Genomic DNA, 19,927 nt, shown 5'->3' with positions numbered 1-19,927 from the left:
ATGACTGTTGAGTAACCGGAGTATGCTTTTTACTGTGTTACTGTCACAGCCATGGATTGAGGACTTCGAATTTCTTGTTCCAATTGCCTTTCCCACTGAGTGTTTCTTCTAAAAATCACTAGTCTACCTCCTACTTTTGATATGCAAAATTATATTGCATAAAATAGATTGCTAAGATAGATGCAATGAATGATAATGCATCTGAATGTGTCTCCTTTGATAGTAATGAATTTAAAATAGATTTGTAACTTTTAAATTTAGCTAAGTGGAATCCAAATTAATGGGTTTTATACAGTATCTAACAATGGGACTCAAGTCTTGATTGCTGCTTTTAACATCTTGGAAAACAAGAATCACAGTGGAATCAAATTATTTTGAGTGTGATGACCCTTCTTCTAAGATGTTACCTAAAATGATATTTGCAATAATTAAAGGGATTTTTTTGAGAACATTCACATAAATGCTTAAAAAAATATGTAATGCTATGATCTTTATCAAACACACAGCAATGGAAAAAGATTCTGTTGGTGTTTGATCTACTGGATCAATCATCAGCAATTGATGCTGCTACTAATACAATGAACAAAATGAAGGAAATAGCACTGAAAAAATATTGAAGAAAATTAAAAAAAATATTTATTAGAGATTTTGATTAAATAAAATGCACATCAAACACCATGGTGCAATGAAAATAAATTTGTTAATATATATTTTATATATGCCTAATATATAATATTCACATTTTAGTGAGTTATAACCAAAATATGAATTGTGATAATGTTTAGGAAGAGTCAGGCATGTGCTGAAGATATATGTATACATATAGGTGCAATGTGTCAAGATGAGTTGGGCTGTAATAGATTAAATTGTATCAGCAGAGACATACATCTGCAGCCAGACTTCACCTCTTATCTACCAGTTTCCAAGACTAGATATAAATTCCGAGGAGGTCATTATTTTGAAAAATCTTGAATGCAGACAGATATTACCAGTGCACTTTCTCATAGCAAACTGCAGAAAACAGTAGTCTGAATACATGCAGAATTTCTAAGGGTTGTATAAGCAATATTACACAATTAAACGTTGACATTCTAATTGTGAAAAAACTTTCTTATTCAAAACAAATTATGCTAACATGTATTTTTATTAAAGGCTTTACTATGGCCTTCAACCCATTGGTTCATATACTGGTTTAGGAACCCAGATCTTCCTGCTGTAGAACAAAACCTCCCTTCCAATAAAGGCAACAGAAGATGAGATCTGTGTGTGACCATGATATTGAGTGTACAGTAAAAAACCACAGACACTGAGATTTTAAAATACCCACATGACATATGTTAAATAATGTAGTCTTGTCAGCTTTTTTGAACCATCGATGTTTTTCCCTGCTCTCTTCAAGCAGCTTTAATGGTAGTGAGTTATGTATGAAAGGGGTGGATATTTGAAGCTGGAGAGATTTTTATTGTCAGGAGCAACAAAGTTTAAAAAGAGTTGGCTTTCATTATAGATTGTATAGCCAGTTTTTTTTTTTAGCATTTTTAGCATTTCAGTATTTCTAATCTATGTTTTGTTTTCTTAAAGACTTTATGCATTATAAACATTATGGAAGAAAAAAATCAATGTCATATATAAAGTTATTTCTTTGAAACCACTTTAGTTTACTTTTAATTTTGTACTGTATGCATTTCACTCATTGTTCCAAAACCATAAAAATATATCACTTTTGCAAGATGCTACTTAATTGTTTGTTGAAGATTTCACCAAACAGTTTACCACCCAAGGTAAACTGAGGCGTTTTACTATGTGTTATGCAGGCACACTGGTATTCTAGTAGGATGTTTACTGAAATACTATCTCTTAAGAATGTCAGATAAATCTGAGGGAGTAGGAGTTTTATCATTCACATTTATCCATTTATTTAACCCCATCACTCATCTTCCTCTGTTTAAAATATATATAAATACCAAATAAATGGAAAAGAAACCTGACATTTGGAGAGTGACATAGTCTTCAGCTTTCAAAGATGATGAATATCTGGAACTTCTGCTGACTGTGGAGTGAGCAGAGTTCAGTTTTCTAAGAGTCAGTCAAAGGAATTTACAAAATAAATACTTTTATTAATTCATGGTAAAAGTCACTGTTTTTAAAAACTGTGTACCAAAATCTGAAACCTCTGTCTTATTACTTACTATGTTGGGAATTTCTGTTAGCTGGGTACTGGGCTAGCCAAGGAATACATGGTTCCTGTGCATCACACAGGAGTTCCTGTGTAGAAATATACACACGCACACACACATTTGTAGGGCTAGATAATTTCTGAGCTGAGTGGGCCTTCATGAAGCTACAGCTACATCTCCATTTGTACAGCTCTTACAGGTAACTGGAAGATGACTAAGCCCCTTAAAATGCTCAGGTACAGAAATGCCATGTCAGAGTTTGTAAATGGCAGAGTAAAGCAGAGAGGCCCACAAATTTTGATGTCAAAATATTGCCATAAATGCTTCCTCTTTGGACACTGTTTCCTCTAGATAGGCCCAGCTATCCCAGCATATCTGAATTTACGATTAGGGCTGTAATAAATGTTTGACTTCATTTTTAAAAAGAACAGACAAGAGGTCATTGACAGAAACCACACCGGTTAGTTCTTGAGACATAAGAACTGTTCTGATTATATTACATTTGGATTTATACTGTTAAGCTGAATGATGAGAAAATTGCCAAAGAAATCATATAAAGCATTTAAATCTGACATGGAACAGAAGACTTGCTTGTTTTCTTGATTTCTTGCTTTGTGACTTTGTCTTGCTTTCTTGTTTTGTCTTGCTTTCTTGCATTCATGCTTTTTCTGTCTCTCTCTCTCTCTCTCTCTCTCTCCTTTTTTGTTCTGCATAAGTGAAACCAGAATCATATCTTCAGGGCATATTCCTAAGGAAATGCATTTGGAGCAGAGGTCTGGAATGAAATGATGCCCCCCCTACTGAAGTTGACAGTAGAACTGCTTACTTTAAAAAGGGCAAAAATTCAACTGGGAGGGCAGTCTACCTCTTGTAAGAACGTAGTGCATTGAAGTGGGGAAAGAGGAAATTTATTACTAAACAGTACATGAAAGCAGCATTATATCTGAGAACATGTGTGCAAAACTCACAAAATTTAATATTATTGTTCCCATGGCAACAATAACTGTGCCACATTGCATCCTTCTAAGGTGTAATTTCTACAAAAGCATATCATATAATAAGAAAGTATTTGATATGCAATGTATGAGAAGAAGGAACTATATGGTCTATAAAATTGAGTTTCTTTATGTTGGTGTGTTTAAATCATTAGGTATTTTTTCAATAGATGGAGTAATTGCTATCTAGTTTAATTTTTATACCCCATATTGCATGACAATTAGTGCCCTGAAGATAAGACAACAATCTGGACAATGTTTTAGACTTTGTGCTTGTTCTGATTTTGTTACCTGATAAGAAATTTGATTGAGTACATACCATGGCAGTAGCTTTGTTGGGGAGAAAAAAATATCCAAAAATATTTTCTGATCTATAGGTGAAATTTAAATTTTAAAACTCAGGAGAAATTTGAACCAGTGACACCATGGCAGGGGTATTGGAGCTAGATGATCTTTAAAGTTCCTTCCAACTCAATTCATTATATGATTTTTAAATTAGAAAGTTCTTTATTCTTAGATATCTAGCTTTTCAAGGAAGGTATTTTATTGTACAAGATTCAAGCCCTGTGATGTAATAGCACCATGGTTCACAGGAATGCCCCTGTTGGGACTCCCACCTGTAAAGGCAGTATATCAGAAAATAGCTTGCTTGTTTGCTTGCTTGCTGTCTTATAAGGAGTGGTGGTAAATAGTTCCCAAGTACTCCCTGGTTGTTATGAAACAAATTATTTTCCTATTATTTTAATTCCACATTTTTGGAAAGATAAAGTAATGTTTAGTATTCATTCCATATGTTGTATTTTCTGAATAGAGACTGGAATCTTTTATATGATTCATCCTTCAAACATGCAGCAGTCAAACTCTCACATTCTCTCAGACTGAGCACTGAGTTTCATAATTGCCATAAATGCTTTAAATTGAAATATGAGACTGAAGTGATTCATTGCATTAAGAAAACTTGGTGTCATGGAAATCTACAGAAAACTGAGAATTGTAATTGTACCTCTTGTATCAGCTGCATATCAACTGAATACAAATGGTCTGTACATCAGAACATTATGTACTTGTCCATTCCTATTACTGACCTGTCTATAAAATATCCTGACTCTTACAATTAAGCTGGAGATTGGTTTCACTCTAAAGTATTTAGTTTTATTTCCTGCTGTCTATCTTCCTTAGCTTTTGTGCATTCTTTTTTTTTGGTGTGATATAGCAGTGGTAATAAATGCTAATGCTAATGTTATGGAGGCAGGAAAGGCTCCTTTACTGGTCATTATTGCTTTAATTTACCCATTCCAGATGTTTAATAGTGTTTTCATGATTTTTTCAGTGTGTTCAAAAGTTGCTATCCATGTTTTTGTATTTGAAGTCTATTTATGGTATATGTATTTTTCACACATACATATTGTTTCCTAATTATCTCTAACCACGGGATTATCAAGTAAGTCTGGAGTTGTAGTTTCCTGCATAGAAAAAAAGGTATTAATTTTCCTTATATCTTCAGCCTGAAAAATCTGATACTTTCACCAATTAAGTGCCTTATCACCTACCTTTTACTGGATTGGTGCTTGTATTAATGTGCTCCCAGAGGTTATTTTTTATCACAAAGGTTGTCATTCTTGAGAAGCAAGTATGGACCACAGCAGAGCTGTGTTGACAGAGGAATTTGCACATAAAGGATATGCGTTAATGTGCTTTTCAAAAAGCTACACTTTGCAACCCAATTTATGAAATGGCTGCATCTCAGAGGTGTGGAGGAATCTTGCTGGCTGTTGTGAGTAAATGGGATCCTATGAGGAGAGTAGAGATCACAGAATCACAGAATTAACAAGGCTGGAAAGACATTTGAGATCATCAAGTCCAACCTATGACCTTACACCACTTTATCAACTAAACCATGGCATTAGGTGCCACATCCAATCTTTCTTTAAACACTTGAAGGGACAGTGAATCCACCACCCCCCTGGGAAACTTAAGAGTCCAGATCTACAGAAGGGCTGTATCACAGTGAATCAGTGCTGAAGGTTTCATGGTGTGTTCAATCAGGAAGGACACCAAGAATTTATTGGACAGACCAATCAACCCTTGCTAGGTGCATCTGTCAGGTGTTGCTTGGGTTCTTAGGGCTGTTTCTAGTTCTTAGGGTTGTTGAGAAAAGTTGTGGAACTGGTCTAATATATATCAGCCTTTCCCTTGAGGAAGCATAAGGGGAGGGGGAAGTGTATAAAAGGCAGTATAAAGGCCTGTAGAAATATAAGAAAAAGAACAGGGAAAAAAAAAAAAAAACCCAAACCAAAAAAAACCCCAAAAAACAAAACAAAAAAAAACCAAACTACAAAAGTCTGAAATAGAAGTTACCATTTTGACTACTGTGAATCTAGTCTTTTTTATTTTCAGGTTGCCTCATAGCTGTCTTTAAGCTGTTATTGATATAACTGGGAAGTTGCTTAGTGCTGGCAGTGTGCAAGACTGGGTTAGAAATCCTGCTTTCTTCTTCCTTCTCAGTGTCTCTGCTGGTAGTTTGGATGCTGCTAATACTTTTTCTTAGTGCAGCAAGCGCTGTAGTATTTCCACAGGCAGATTTTTAGATTTGAGGGTTATTTCAGATCTACCAGCTGTTTTGCTGGTTATTGCTTTCTACTGACTTTCCATACTGAGGTACTTGTTGTAACTTATCAGCTCAAAAGTTGAAAAATGAACTGCTTGTGCAATGGAGAAAAGCACATATTGTGCTTTTATGTCTTAGGATTTTGCCAATAGGATATAACAAAGTATGATTGTCCCTGTTCTAAACTAGATGTTAACTAATTCATTGGATGGGAAGAGCTGGGAATTGCCTGGCAATGACTCTTGCTTTCCTATACAACATTTCCCTACTTGCTCTCTCTCAAGGCCTGGTGAAATATAATAGAGCTCTAAAGGCATCCTCTCAAGAAATTAATGTGTGAGTTTTTTGCTTTGAATCAAATGTTTGAAGGGTCTTTTGAGCTGTCACATGTCTGTCAGATTATTCCTCTTTCTGCTGTAAAGATTCTCTGCTATGACAGAGAGAACAACTTGCTGAGGATTATGCAGTACCGCTTCCTTGCATAGCTGGGCATGAGGAATTAATTACAATCTTAAAGCTCAGCAGAAGTGACAGATTATGACTGATAGGGAATTGTGCTGGAGCAGCTCATCTGAAAGAAAGGCAGGGAAAGTTGGATCCCTTGGCTCCCCTTGCACAGTTGGAAAGTATGTGTGTTTTAAAGCATGGAACTGCAGTGGGAGTCTCTTCAGCCCAGCTCTACATGCCAGTGAAATATGCAGACCTTTGATGGCTTCTCTGCTAAATGCCAGCACTTCATCCTTCACACAGACACACTCCCAGTGGCCACAATGCATCTCTGTCTGGCCACTGAAGAGGTGAGCAAGGTCCAACATCTGAGCTAGCAGCTCTTGCTGCTGGTAGTTGTGACTGACTTGGCATGTGTGGCACCAAAACAATGTTATGTTATTCCTATCTTTTTTTCTGTCATGATGTACCTTTATTCCTGTGGGGAAAACCCTTGCAAATCTACTCATCTATGGACTTGAAGGAAGAAGCCGGCAGAAACATGCTAATATCAGAATTGTTGCTTTTCTCTTTGTGGCCCGTTGCCCCTGGTTCAGAAAAATTGTTGTTTTTTTTTCTAGCACTGAAGAACAAACATGAGGAGATGCGACCAGGTTGTGTATGCCTAAGTTATTAGAACAATGCACACAAATTATTTTCTCTTAATATACTAGAGTAGCCATGATTGCTGGGAAAAAAATCAAGACAAAACTTGCAGGTAAAACCAATCCTTACAAATAAAGTCACACAAGTGGTCAAATAATGAAGATAGGGTCCTGTCTGTCACTTAGAAAATCTGAGTTTTGTTGAACGGCCTCCACAAACCTATTATTCTTCATTACAAATTATTCTAATAAATGTGGATAGTCATGCTAAATCTCTGCCTTTTACTGACTTCTCTATATGGGTAGTAAAGCCTTGTATGAGGAAGTTATATATAGCTAGAGCATGTTCTTTCAAGAACAAAATGACAAGCGTGTGAGGAGCTTTGTTTTGGTTAGGACAACATTGCAAAGTTCTGTGAAAACATGCAAACAATTTCTGCTTATTTAAGTCACCAGCCTTTGAAAACTGATTTAATTGTCTGGAATTGAAGTTTTAATCTTTAAGTAGTTTAATTCTGTAAAGCATTAGACTGAAGTCTTATTCTTGATCCTTTTGCTTTTCATGATACCTGTAAAATTTCAGCTTTAAAATGTATACTGACAAAAGGCAATGAAAATTTTCAGAGTAATATTCAAGTAGTGATACATTTCATGTTTATAATTTTTTTCTTCTTTCTCACACCTCAGATTCAGCTTTTGGCTGAATTACTGAGTCTATCACTTTGCTAAAGCAGGTGGAGCCTGATATTCGTTATTTCAAAATACATTTAGCAACATATACTTTGTTGTGTTTCGATCCTAAATTTACAGATTTTTTTTCTGGCCATCATTAGTAGAAATATTTTTTACTTAATGGTATTTTTCTTCTTTTCTGTTGTTTATAAATAAGAATTTGGAGTTTATGTCTGTCTCAGACTATTTTGACTAGGAGGCTTCCTATCATTGTACTCTCACTTATTTAGCACCATCTGATCATGCTGATAACACTTTTCTTTCTAGAAATACCAGCATGCTGGGATTTTCTGTTGCTATACAAAAATATCTATTTTTTCCCAGTCTCATGATGTAAGATTGTAAAGCAAAGTCAGAAATGCTTCCTTTGTAGAACTTTGTGTCTTAAAAGAAGAAATACAAAAATTCTCTTCTTGACAAGTATTTCTTAACACTACAAGACTCAGTAGACTGTTCAGCATACTTGTATTCCTGCTAACATGAGGGAATGACAAGGAAGTTACTGTTACGGCCAGATGCAGAATTAGATTTTCTCTTGATATTTAAAATGATCAAAGAATAATTCTGAGGGCTTTTTCAAGAATTAGTATTGAATGAATATTTTCTTGGTTCAGTAACATTAAATGGGAAAACGTATTTGAGAAGGAGAATGTGAGAAATACAGCAATTTAATGAAATACCAATTGACTCAGTGATGTGAGGTTATTGAATGCAGTGGAAGTATTAATGAGGGCAATGCCCTTTTATTTTGCAGGTAATTCAGATTATCTTTTTGATGATCTTTGGTTTGAAAACTTTACTGCTTTGCCAGCTTTTCATTTTTACAAAACAATATGAAATTTCATTGGTTTGAGAAAAAAGAAAACTGGTATTAACATCTACTCCTAAGAGCAAAGATCACCTATATAAATCTTTTTAGGCTCCATGAAGCATTTTCTTTACTATTTCCCAGCACTGGGCTGCATGTAACTGAGCTCTTCCAGAAAAAAATGTTTATACGTGAGCTCATGTGGCAAACAGAAGGCTGCTCTGAAAAGTATTAGACTTTTCCTAAATTAAGGGTTTCTCTTTATTAGATTTCTGCTGATCTAAATGTGTAATTCCAAAGCTGAATAACTAAGAAAATATTCAAAATATAGAGCTGCCTTAACAGTGTAGGAGTATAATACCCCTAAATGATGCAGTCAGTTCTTCCTTCTTGAGACATGATTTTAAAGATGGACATAGAAAGAGGTTAAAAACAACAAAAACAATGCTGATGGACCAGCTGAACTATTCATCAAATCCTGCAGTACAGAAGCAGAGGCATTTTACGTGGGAGATGGGTCTATAAAAGACAGAAGAAAGACTTTGTGCAGCAGATAGTTAACTTCTGGAATTTGTTGCCCCAGGATGCTTTGAAGGCAGCAGTATAACAGATCAGTAAGCAGATACTGAAACAAATGGACAGCAATGTACAATCCAACATAGATTAAATCCCGATGCTCGTGGAGAGTAGTCAAGCTAATGTGTTTTACCTGGGCACTGTCTGCTTTTCCAGTTGTCTTGAGACAGACTATTGGCCTGCATGGACTGCTGCTCAGACATAGAAATAAGGCATTTCTTATAATCTGCATAAAAGATTAATGATGACTAATGATTTTTGGATATCCCATAACATTATCTTATACACCAAGAAAAAATAGCATCTATGTGTAGATTTGCATCTAATAACACAAAAAAGATTTTTTTTGCTGCTTACTTCAAATTGCAATTGTTTATTTCTGTAATTTGAAAGTTCAGTCTGAAAGACTACCACCAGTTCAAAAGTAGGTATCTGCAGTCTTCTACATATATATGCTCATATCTTTTAACAGAAGACATATGAAACCTATTACTTTTTAGGATTTTTTACTGAATTGAAATATTTTTGAGTTTTTAAATTCATAATCATAACTTATATCATAAAAATAGTAATTCACTTATCCATACATGGTTAATATTTTTTACTACTTACTTGTAAACTTCTCAATTATCTTTTTGATAATAGTGCTCTTTAAAAAAGAAAGTACACTTCTAAAGGAAAAGTAATAAAAGACATTTTTAAATATTATTCCCTAACAAACATAAATAGAAGGAGAGGTGAAGTTTCAGGCTTCCATTGTAAAAAGAATAACAGCTCTCCCCCTTCCATAAATTAAAAACAAAACAAAACAAATAAACAAACCAAACCAAACAAAACAAACCCCAAAAAACCCACACCTTTAAAACACTTATTATACTAAGGGTTCCTCATTTTGCACAGGCTGCCTAAAGCAGATTAGAAAATTTTAATACCTTTGGTTTGTCCTAGGCAATAAAGCTCCTTTGTGAGAGGTGTGTGAATGGGGAATTATTTCTAACCATTGGACCTAGCAGAGATATTGCCAGACTCCTTTAGCAGTCACAGGTCTTCAAGAGCTTAGCCCAGTAAGCTGTAACAGTGATGAGGAGGCAAGGCTGCTATGACCATCTCTGTCACCACTTTTTGAAAATAAGAGGAAATTCCTCATTCAGAATTTCCTTAGGAGAGGAACAGGCCAACAGGGTTGTCCGAGGTAGTAGAATCTGTGATTTTCTCCTCTGGGATACAAAGAATTTTAAAATTTTTTGTTTTCTCCTCTGCTCCTGTGCACCTCTTCCTCCTCTCACAGAGCCTGTTTGTTGGAAGACTGGCCTGGCCAGCAAAGGCTGAGTAAATAACCACAGAGTAGGTAACCAAAGGTCAGCCTGCAGCCTCTCCCGTGATAGTTTCTGTCACAAAAGTAGTGGCAGGAGAACTGCTAAGGGAGAGGATTTGGGTGAGTAGAAGAAGTGAGTTCGAAGAGGAAGAATTTTGTAGAGAGCTGTGTTTAATAATTGCAGATTCTGTAGGCTAGAGTTTTGCTGCTGAGTCAAATTTTAAAATCCACAACTTAAAATCTGGAAAAAAGTTTGATCATCGCTTTTCTTAGGCTGGCAAAGGCATTACTGAGAGGAGCATTTCTACATGTGTTGAAGAAAGAGAGAAAATAGAAACTGTTATATATCAGGTGAAATTTTCATCTTAGTTAAACCTTAACATTTGAAATTCGCTTCAAAACCATTGTCTTTGATTCCTTAAAATGTGCCTAAAACTAAAATGTTCTCAGGTAATTCAGTATTAATAAAAAGAGGGTGTAGGGTGCAGGAATTAATATTTTTTATTGCAATACCTCCTTGGGCTGTATGTGTCCTCCTGTTACTTCAGGTATAGTTTCCAATTTGACAATGATGTCAGGGTTTGGTAATTCACTTAGATTACCTAGAATAGCTAGTAAATTTTTACCTTGGTAAAATAATGAAGCTAATGATAATGAATCTAACAAATTATTCCCATCTAATATATGATTTAATATGATACTGTTAATATCTGCTAATGATATTAGCAAAAACCTGTTATGTTAATTATCAATATAATCCAGTAGAGAAATGTGAGAAGGTAATGAAATTATACACTTATGTGGTTAATGGGATTTTTATCAAAAGTATCAAAGTGAATAATTTTCATAATCTTAACTTTAAAGGGCATAGTGCTGGAATGAGACAGATTCACAAGTGAAAGATTTGTAGAGAAAAATGAGATATTTTATGTTATCTTTCTCCTGAATCAATAAGCTGGTTAGCCATCTAAATGAAAGTTATGCAACTGATAAGGATTGCTCTGTTTTTCAACACAAAATTACTGTTTTGTATTTGTTACAAATTTTATCCTGAAAATAATTATAGTTCTTCTGATTAAGAGAATATGGTGAGCAAAAAAATGAAGTAGTTTCATTATTCCAAATGGCAGTGACAGATTTGTGTAAAAGGGTGTAGTAATTTCTATTGCCATACATCTAGTATATGCAGTTATCTTTAGATAGTGTCCACTGTTGAATAAATTGAGAAATACATATTGACTTTAAATATAGAATTTTCTAATACTCATTTTAAATAATAATGCTCTCAGTATTGTTTGAGATAGTAATGTAAGTTATAGATGGACCTTGTAAAGAATATGGTCCTTGAACAGATTTTCCACAGTACCACCTTTGCAGTATTTTGCTTTAGATTTAATTAATCTGGGGAAAAAGCCCAAACAAAACAAAACCAAACCCAAAACCAACCAACCAACCAATGAACCAACCAAAAACAACCCTCCCCCACCAAAAAAAGTAAAACTAGACAAAACACCCCAAACCCAACCCTGATTCTGGACTTACCTCTATTATTTCAAAAACAGGTTTGCAGTAGTCATCCATAGCTTCATTAAAATTCAACAAAATTGTATTTTCCTGAATGGGTTGAGGAGATCTGCTGTGGAAAGGATCATAAAGGATCATCTAGAACAGATGAAAGGGAAAAGAAAGGGGCAAACAATATAAAGGGTATAGGGTAGAAGGCCCAAGTACAAAACTATTCACGGATGTTACAGGAGAAATGATAAAGTTGTCTCTGAGAGGGAAACTACTGTTAGTTGATCTTTCTTAGCAGTGGGAGCAAATTAGTTCTGCTTTGCTGGGACAAACAATATTAAATGCTTCATGCCTCCTGACTAGGTAAACAAAACTCTCAGGAACAGAGGGAAATTCCTGTGCTGCTGAGTGTTATGTGCATGGGGATGTGCAGTGGCCTTTTACAGTTCCTGAAGGGAGGTAGTATGAATTGAAAAAAAATACAGAAAGCAATGTGAGGCTGGAAATGGGAATCATAAAAAGTGACTGCAAATGAATGAAAAGAAATTTTGCCCAAGGAGAAATTATTTCCTTAAAATCCAGATCCCCTGGCATTGCTGGTAAGCACTACCTCTAGAACTCTACAGTTCATAAGACATAGAAAAGAGCTTCTGTCAGCTGTAGTTTTTTTGAATCAGCTTACAGAATGCTTGCCAGCACCAGGGTAACAGACCTTTGTGATGCAAACACCTACATATTGGTAAAAGTATTAAGAGGGGCAAAACCTAGGCCCTAGGTATATACTGTATCTTTAAAGCAGAGGAAAATAAATTCTAGAAATGCTATCAACTCATATCATTATCCAAGATCAAATTAAATTATAGCTTTGGGAAATATTCTTAGTGAATGGCAGAAATCATGAAAATCTTCTCCAGAAAGAGATATATGAAGGTAAAGAGCATTGAGATAAAGAATTTATTTTATCATGTGCATTGGTCATACAGAACAGCAGCAGCAGCTCCATAGCTGCTTCCTCATTAAAAAGCATAAGAGTATTTTGAGGATATTTTGAAAATTCAGGAAAGAAGAAAGAAAGAAACAACAGGAAAATTAATTGCATTGACATATGCCTTGAACATAAACTGGAGCAATTATCTGGGAAATGGTGTGATATTAAGGGAGTTAAGAGACATAAATTTGTCCTTCTAAGTCTTGGGTATATTTTGGGCAAACATATCTGGATTCAGAAGTATGATTAGTGTCCTTTTCTGGTAAATTGATCTATGAAAGATACTTTTGCTCATACCAATGATATAATGAATTTTGTGAATCTCACAATCAATGATCTCATATCTTTTCACTCTTATAATTATTTCTAGTCTCTTTCTTGTTACATTGTCCTCTCATACAAATGAGGTGTTAACAAGGCTTGAAACGAGTCTAATCTCTCTAGTAGATGAACTGGCTTATTCTTTGTCCTTTCAATCATATTATTATTTTAGATAAATATGCACAAATCCAGTAATTTTCCTGAATATCATGCGTTTTAAAAGTTGTTAACTGCATTATGCTGATGCTGGTGAAGCAAGTAATGGGTAAATCACTATTTTTTTAAGAATGACATGCTTTGTGTGAAATTATCTAATTAATGAAGCAGAACTACAACATCTCCTGTACTTTCCATATCAGATTTCTACTTATTTGTAGCACTGTTGAGATACAGGAACCTGCACTGGTGCACTGTGGTAGGAATGCTTTAGCTGAGAAAAAAGAGATAGCATTTGTAGTTCAACTTGCTTTAACTGCTTTGTGTAAAGGGGTGTTTTTGTAATCATAATTCTGTTCCAAATGAGGAAACCAGTAAATTAGTGTTCATTTTTCCTGAGACTCCAAAATATTTGATGGCAAAAAGTATAACAGACTTTATATAATCAAAAAATTACCCAATTGTAGGCAGAGGGAATCACTGCCTCCATAATGGCTATTCCTAATATCACTGGGTGGATTATTTTGTTTCAGATTGTATCATCTCTGTCATTTACGCATCTTCCATTGTGGGTTTCCTTCTCAATATAGCAGGTCTGGCAATACTTATGAAGCAATACTTGAAGCATTAAGAATCCTCCAGCACTTTCTGAGTTTGGATGCATTTTTTATAGTCAGGCCTGTCAAAAGCTGGTGGATCTGTAGGTTATATGGAAAACATTTCAGCTCTGAGGCAAAAGCTAATAGCTGCACACAGCTGAAGAATATTCCCTAATCCATTTGCTTACTCTCATGCATAGTCTGTAGGTGTCCTTCAGAAAAAAAAATTAGTTGCTTCACATATATAACACTGCCTTTATATCTTTATGTATGTGTAAGGGAAGAGTTAAAGTAGGAAGGCACAGATGGCTGTATGTGTGTGTTGGAAGTGAAAAAGGAGATTTCTTAGGAGCTGGAAGGTGTTTAGTGTCATGTGTAAGATTCCTGCAGTGATACTAATATAACTTACATGTTATATTGCAGTAAGGTTCATGTTTTGGGATCTGGGTGTCACTTGAAATTGAATATCTTAGCATTTGTTCATTCTGTGGATTTGATTAAGATGGATGTATGTGGAAAAAGTTCCACATTATGGTGTGTTGAAGCTGGCTGAATGCCAGGTACCCACCAAAGCTGTTTATCACTCTCCTCCTCAGACATGAGAGAAAAAGTGGAACAAAAGTCCTGGGGGTGAGGATAAGGGCAAGCAGAGATCAGTCACCAATTACCATCTTGGGCAAAATGAACTCAGCATACACTAATTTCAGGGGAAATGAGTGTATTTTATTACCAAGCAAATCAAGGTAGGATAATGAGAAATAAACCCAAATCTTTAAAACACCTTCTTCCATCATTCCCTTCTTCCTTGACTCAATTTTACTTTCCATTTTTTCTCCCTCTTCCCTTGCAGTGGTGCAAGGCAACATGGAATGGGTGTTGTGATCATTTCATCACATCTGCTCCTTACCCCTCAGGGAGAGGATTCCTCACACTCTTCTGCTTGATCTTGGTGTTTCTCTGATGGGACAGTCCCCAACATGAACTTTTCCAATGTGACTCCTCCTCACACTTTGCAGTTCATGAACACCAGCATGGGTCCCTTCCATTCAGTCCTTCAGGAGCAGACTGCTCTAGTGCAGGTCCTCTGTGGGGTAACAAGTCCTGCAGGGAGACCTACTCCAGCATGGACTCCTCTCTCCATGGGGCCACATGACTGCCAGGACCCTGCTCCAGAGTGGGCTTCCCTTGGGGTCAAAGTGTCCGTCAAGCATCTGCTTGATCCATTTTGGGGTCCTCTGTGGGCTGCAAGTGGAACTCTGCTCCACCATGGACCTCCATGGGCTGCAGAGGCACAGCCTGACTCATCATGGTCTGCATCAGGATCTGAAAGAGAATTTATGCTCTTGTATCTGGACCACCTCCTCCTCCTTCATCACTAACCCCTGGTGTGTGCAGATCTAAAATATAATATCACTCTCTTGGTGAAATTACCATTGTACAACAACTTTTCCCCCTTTACTCCATTATCCCACAGGCCCTATCACTACTGCAGAGGGGCTTGGCCATGGCCAGCAGTGGGTCCATCTTGGAGCTGGCCAGCATTGGCCTTTTTGGACATGGAAGAAACTTGTGACAGCTTCTCACAGAACCTGTAGACCTCATGCTACCAAAACCTGGCCACACAAACCCAATAAACATGTACAGCGATTCATGTTGCTTGGAGAAAGTTGTTCTTAAGTGTGATAGAGACTACCTATTTTACAAGGGTTTGTATTTTTGTTTTATCTCCTCTGCCAACAGGACATTATCTACAGTGTTTGTTCCCTGTTGACACCCAAAGATATGCAGATTGCTGAGACCTTTGGATTTCTCAAGGTCAAATCAAACTGAAGGGAATCATTCCTCATCCAGCTTAACTGAGCCAAGTTGCTTGCTTTGGCACTGCTGCCGCATCCTAAAAAAGCAGATTTTTCTTGCTTGTGGGCAGGTGGTTAGAATACCATATAGAGCTCATTTTTGACTGTCAAGATTGAAATTATTTCTCAGCCAAGGATAGCTATAAGTACATCTGTTAGCTATTAAATTGTGGAGAAAAAAAAAACAACTTTGCAAAGGTTCAAAATGTACCTCATATGTAAGAAAAAAGTAAATCAGAATTTCAGACCAACTCCTGTAAAAATGTCTAAAAAGATAAATGCAATTCCATTATGCTCTGAACAAGAAAACTGCAGCTCTGGTAGACCCTGTTCTTAAGCCAATGAGACTTCAACTACAGTTTGAGCAACAGCAGCACAGGTGATTATTACTAATGTGTCGAAGACTTCCATAAAACCTGAAATTATTTTTTTGCTCACACCAGTATGGTTTTTGACATATGTTTGCGTTCTATATATCAAAATCTGGTTGGTTTGATGTCTTTGCCTGTACTATTGCTGAAGCAAACCATTTAAATGGGAAGAATAAGAGGTGTGAAATATTTTTTAGTTTTTATTATGAGATAATAAATTTAAGAAAGTGAAAGACTACTCTTCATTAGTAGAGGCTTTATGAAGTTCAAGAGATTGTTCAGTAATTATAACTCATTCTAATGAACTAGATTTGAAATTAACAAATACTAAGATAATTATTACTTACAGCATTTTTTCTCTTAAGAATTCATCCAGATATCTTCTAAATTTAATTAAAAACTTCATGTGTGAGAGCTAACAGAGGTCATGGTTGCAATGAGTCAGAGAAATGAGTCTAAGGATGCTCAACTAAGAAAGAAAAATAGATGTTTGTAATGCTTTCAAAATATATTATTGAGTGCAATTCCTTTGTAGCAAAGACCTCTCACAAGGAATTTATGTAAAATTCCTGATGAGCTAGTAGTGCTTTTAAATTGATATTTTCTTTTAGTTTTTCAGCCATTGTTGAAGAGTTCTAGAAGCATTCTAAAGCATTTTTTCACTTTGAATTGTATTTATTTTTCACTGAACTATTGATCATTACACTTACAACTGTTATTCATTTACACAGATCTAAACCCCCAAATGTGATAGCAGTCTGCAAGGCTCTCCTAAGAAAAAGGATAGAGTCAACACTTTTCAAAAATGCTTGTGTTAGTAAATTGGCCTTGTACAATTGCACAAAGTGATGGACAATAGTTTTATTTCAGCATGCCCAGCTACATTGTTTAACTAGTGAAACAAATAAATGCTAGTTTGTACATTTAGACCAGGAGCCATATTGCCACTGCAACACACACATGTGGTCTTTTCCTTGTAATTTTGGTCAGAGATTAAAATTTCTGCAGGATTCATGGAAGAGAGGGACATTGACTAATTCTGACTATGAATCAATTTGGATTCTCTTCTTAGGAAAGAAAACGAAGTTTGTGGTTTTTTTTATTTTAAAAATATTAACATAGTCTCTACAAGAGTAGTTAAAAATAACCTACCATTATGAACCAAACATGGCTTTCTAAAGCCTGTAGCCTGGTTTGTTTGCAGCAATACTTCATTACTCTATTCTGGAGTAACTCAAAAATGAAATTATTTTAAAAATTAAGACCAATATCAAGAAACAGAGGGTCCAGCTCACTCTCACATGAGCCTTTGCTGTAGTTTGTTATTAATGCATGCAGTAAAAATCTCGAATAGAAGTTTGTTTTCCAATTCCAGTGTTCCACAGGACAGTGTGTGCAATAGTATTGCTAGAAAGAATACAGAGTTCCCAGATAACTGCCCTATGCAATACTGCAGTAAGATTTTTAAGCAATTGCTCTAGGAAAATAGATTTTCTTGCCTTTCTTCCCTTCACAGGTATGAGGGCACTTATTTTTTACAATATATCTTCTTTTTTTTTTTTTAGCCTACACATGGGCAAAATTCAATTTGATGATTTATATAACCAATACATGAAATTGCAGAATGTTTTACATTTAACTGCTGAGTTTAAGGTATTTACTCATGAAGTATCACTCCTATCTACTAAAGTAGACAATTAGAACTGCTGCTTTTGTTTCTTCTCCATTTCTTTTTTTCTCCCCTATTCCCTTAATATGTTTATTAACATTGTAAATTTGAATTCTATTTCCTCTAAGTAAAAACTACTTGTATACAATAATCTGCTTTTTTCAGTATGAGAATTTGTATATAACTCCTCTTTAATCACTAAAAGAGAGTTTATTTTTGCATAATTGGAGAAAAATATTCTGGCTTATGATGTTTATCTCAAGAGTAGAAAAGAAATATGTATTTTCCATGTTTTAGAAATAATAAAAAGAACCAATAATAGCTAATGCACTCTGCAATTTTTCTCTTTTTGCCTTAGGCCTTAAAGAACACACTTCTACTACAGTTGTTTAACACCTGTGTTAAACCCTTAGATTTTCACAGGGTCTCTGAAAACCTTTGTAAGACCTATCCATGCAGACCATTTTTTTCCTCCAATTTTATTTCTAAGTACTTATTACAAAACTTTTTTTCCCTTCCTCTTAGTGATTTCCCAATCATAATAAAGGAGGAGATTATTTAGGGATAAGAGATTGTGTCAGGTCTGAAATTGAATCACTGACTGGCCTTTGCCATATTATTTTCCTGACATTTGTGAGGTAAACATGCCAGTAGAATTAACTTTCAAATCCTTTCCCCTTCTGAGTGAATTTAGTTTTGTGCATGAAGTCTGTAAGCGTACAAAACTTTATCACAATATACTCTTGTGCATTCAGGAGGACGAATGGAAGAGAAAATTAAATATTTTTTTTAGCTATTGTTTGCCTTTATCACTGATGGAAGAGACCCATTTAAAAATTTTCTGAAGTGTCTAATCAAACAGCTGAATTAATGAACAACTATCAACCTACACTTAAAAACATTTTACTAGTAAAGTATATGATACTTTGTAAAAGAAACTATCAATGAGATGGAGCATTATGAAATCTGAAAACATAAATAATTTTATTGTCTGAACTGTATGCCATATCTATTGGAAAAAAAAAAGGATTTGCATAGTAATAAATGGCTTTTTTTAGCATAATTGAATTATTATAGTGTACTCATTGTATTCAGGAAATCATATATTTACCAACTAGGACAGTTTTGCATTTTTGTTTTGAATGGTTTAGGAATTCAGTCTTGAATAATGTGTTATATGGAACTGTTCTGGAAAAAATGAAGCTCAGTCTTTTTCTTTTCTGCAAATAGGCTATTATTTTTTCAGCTTTCAATGAAAGTACATGCAGAATTCCATTAGAATATAGTACTGGAATGCTCATCCTTTTAGCTGCCAAAAAATATGCTCAATGAAAGTACATGTAGAATTCCATTAGAATATAGTACTGGAATGCTCATCCTTTTAGCTGCCAAAATCCGTTTGAAAAAGGATTACTCAGATTTTGTGACTTACAAATAAAGTAATTATTATTTTTATTTGATTAATATAGTCAAAGTTAATATAATGCACTTTTGAGGATTCCTTATTCATCTAATATTTCATGGCCTCCAGGTTATTGATTAGGTCGTCCTTTTAACGTACTCACCCTCCCCTCCAGCCAAAACAAGCCTCCCCAAACCCAATATTTTTCATTTTGATTTGTGAATATCCCTGATTAGTGCTGTTGCACAGTCCAGCTTAATCTCCTGGTGAAGATGCTTTTCTGTCTCCAGTTGAATTTTTTTTCGTTTTAGAGCGTGCTCCTTCTGCCTTCTGCTCTGAGGGCATATCTTCCAGACAGTGAAAAGCAATGAGCAGCTGGAGGCAACAAGCTAGATCAAAAGTCTGTTTCTGTAGATGGACAGATTTGTTTATTCAAAACTAAATAAGAGGTATCACTATTCATAGTCCCATCTGTAAATACTTTATCCTGGTAATAATTCAGTGTGCATGACAATTGCTGTCTGTGGTTAAAGCACAACAACATCACTGCATGAATGATTGCAGAATAACAGGTCCCATCTGAAAAAAGCAGAAGTGTGTGGTAGAAGGCAGACTGGCATTGTGAAAATGACAGCTACTTGGGGAACTAAATACAGGAATTTTGCATCCTCTGCACCTCAGCTTTAGTACTAATCTGTAGTTTGTCATTTTGTAATACTGGGACATGCTGCAGCAATATGATTTTCTG

At 35.4% G+C, this 19,927-nt stretch overlaps 1 protein-coding gene across 2 annotated transcripts in view; it reads left to right on the top strand.

Annotated features, from left to right (window-relative positions):
• The window catches only part of IMMP2L (inner mitochondrial membrane peptidase subunit 2), a 406,566-nt gene that overhangs the window by 293,614 nt on the left and 93,025 nt on the right, over positions 1 to 19,927 (top strand). The gene's annotated exons all lie outside the window — the stretch shown is intronic.

Source organism: Agelaius tricolor, unplaced genomic scaffold (assembly GCF_023055355.1).
Source record: "Agelaius tricolor isolate 1412-34295 unplaced genomic scaffold, bAgeTri1.0.p SCAF_3, whole genome shotgun sequence".
NCBI classification, from domain to species: Eukaryota; Metazoa; Chordata; class Aves; order Passeriformes; family Icteridae; genus Agelaius; species Agelaius tricolor.
The sequence above is the reverse complement of the archived record's forward strand: the minus strand, read 5'-3'. Positions and strand labels throughout refer to the sequence as shown.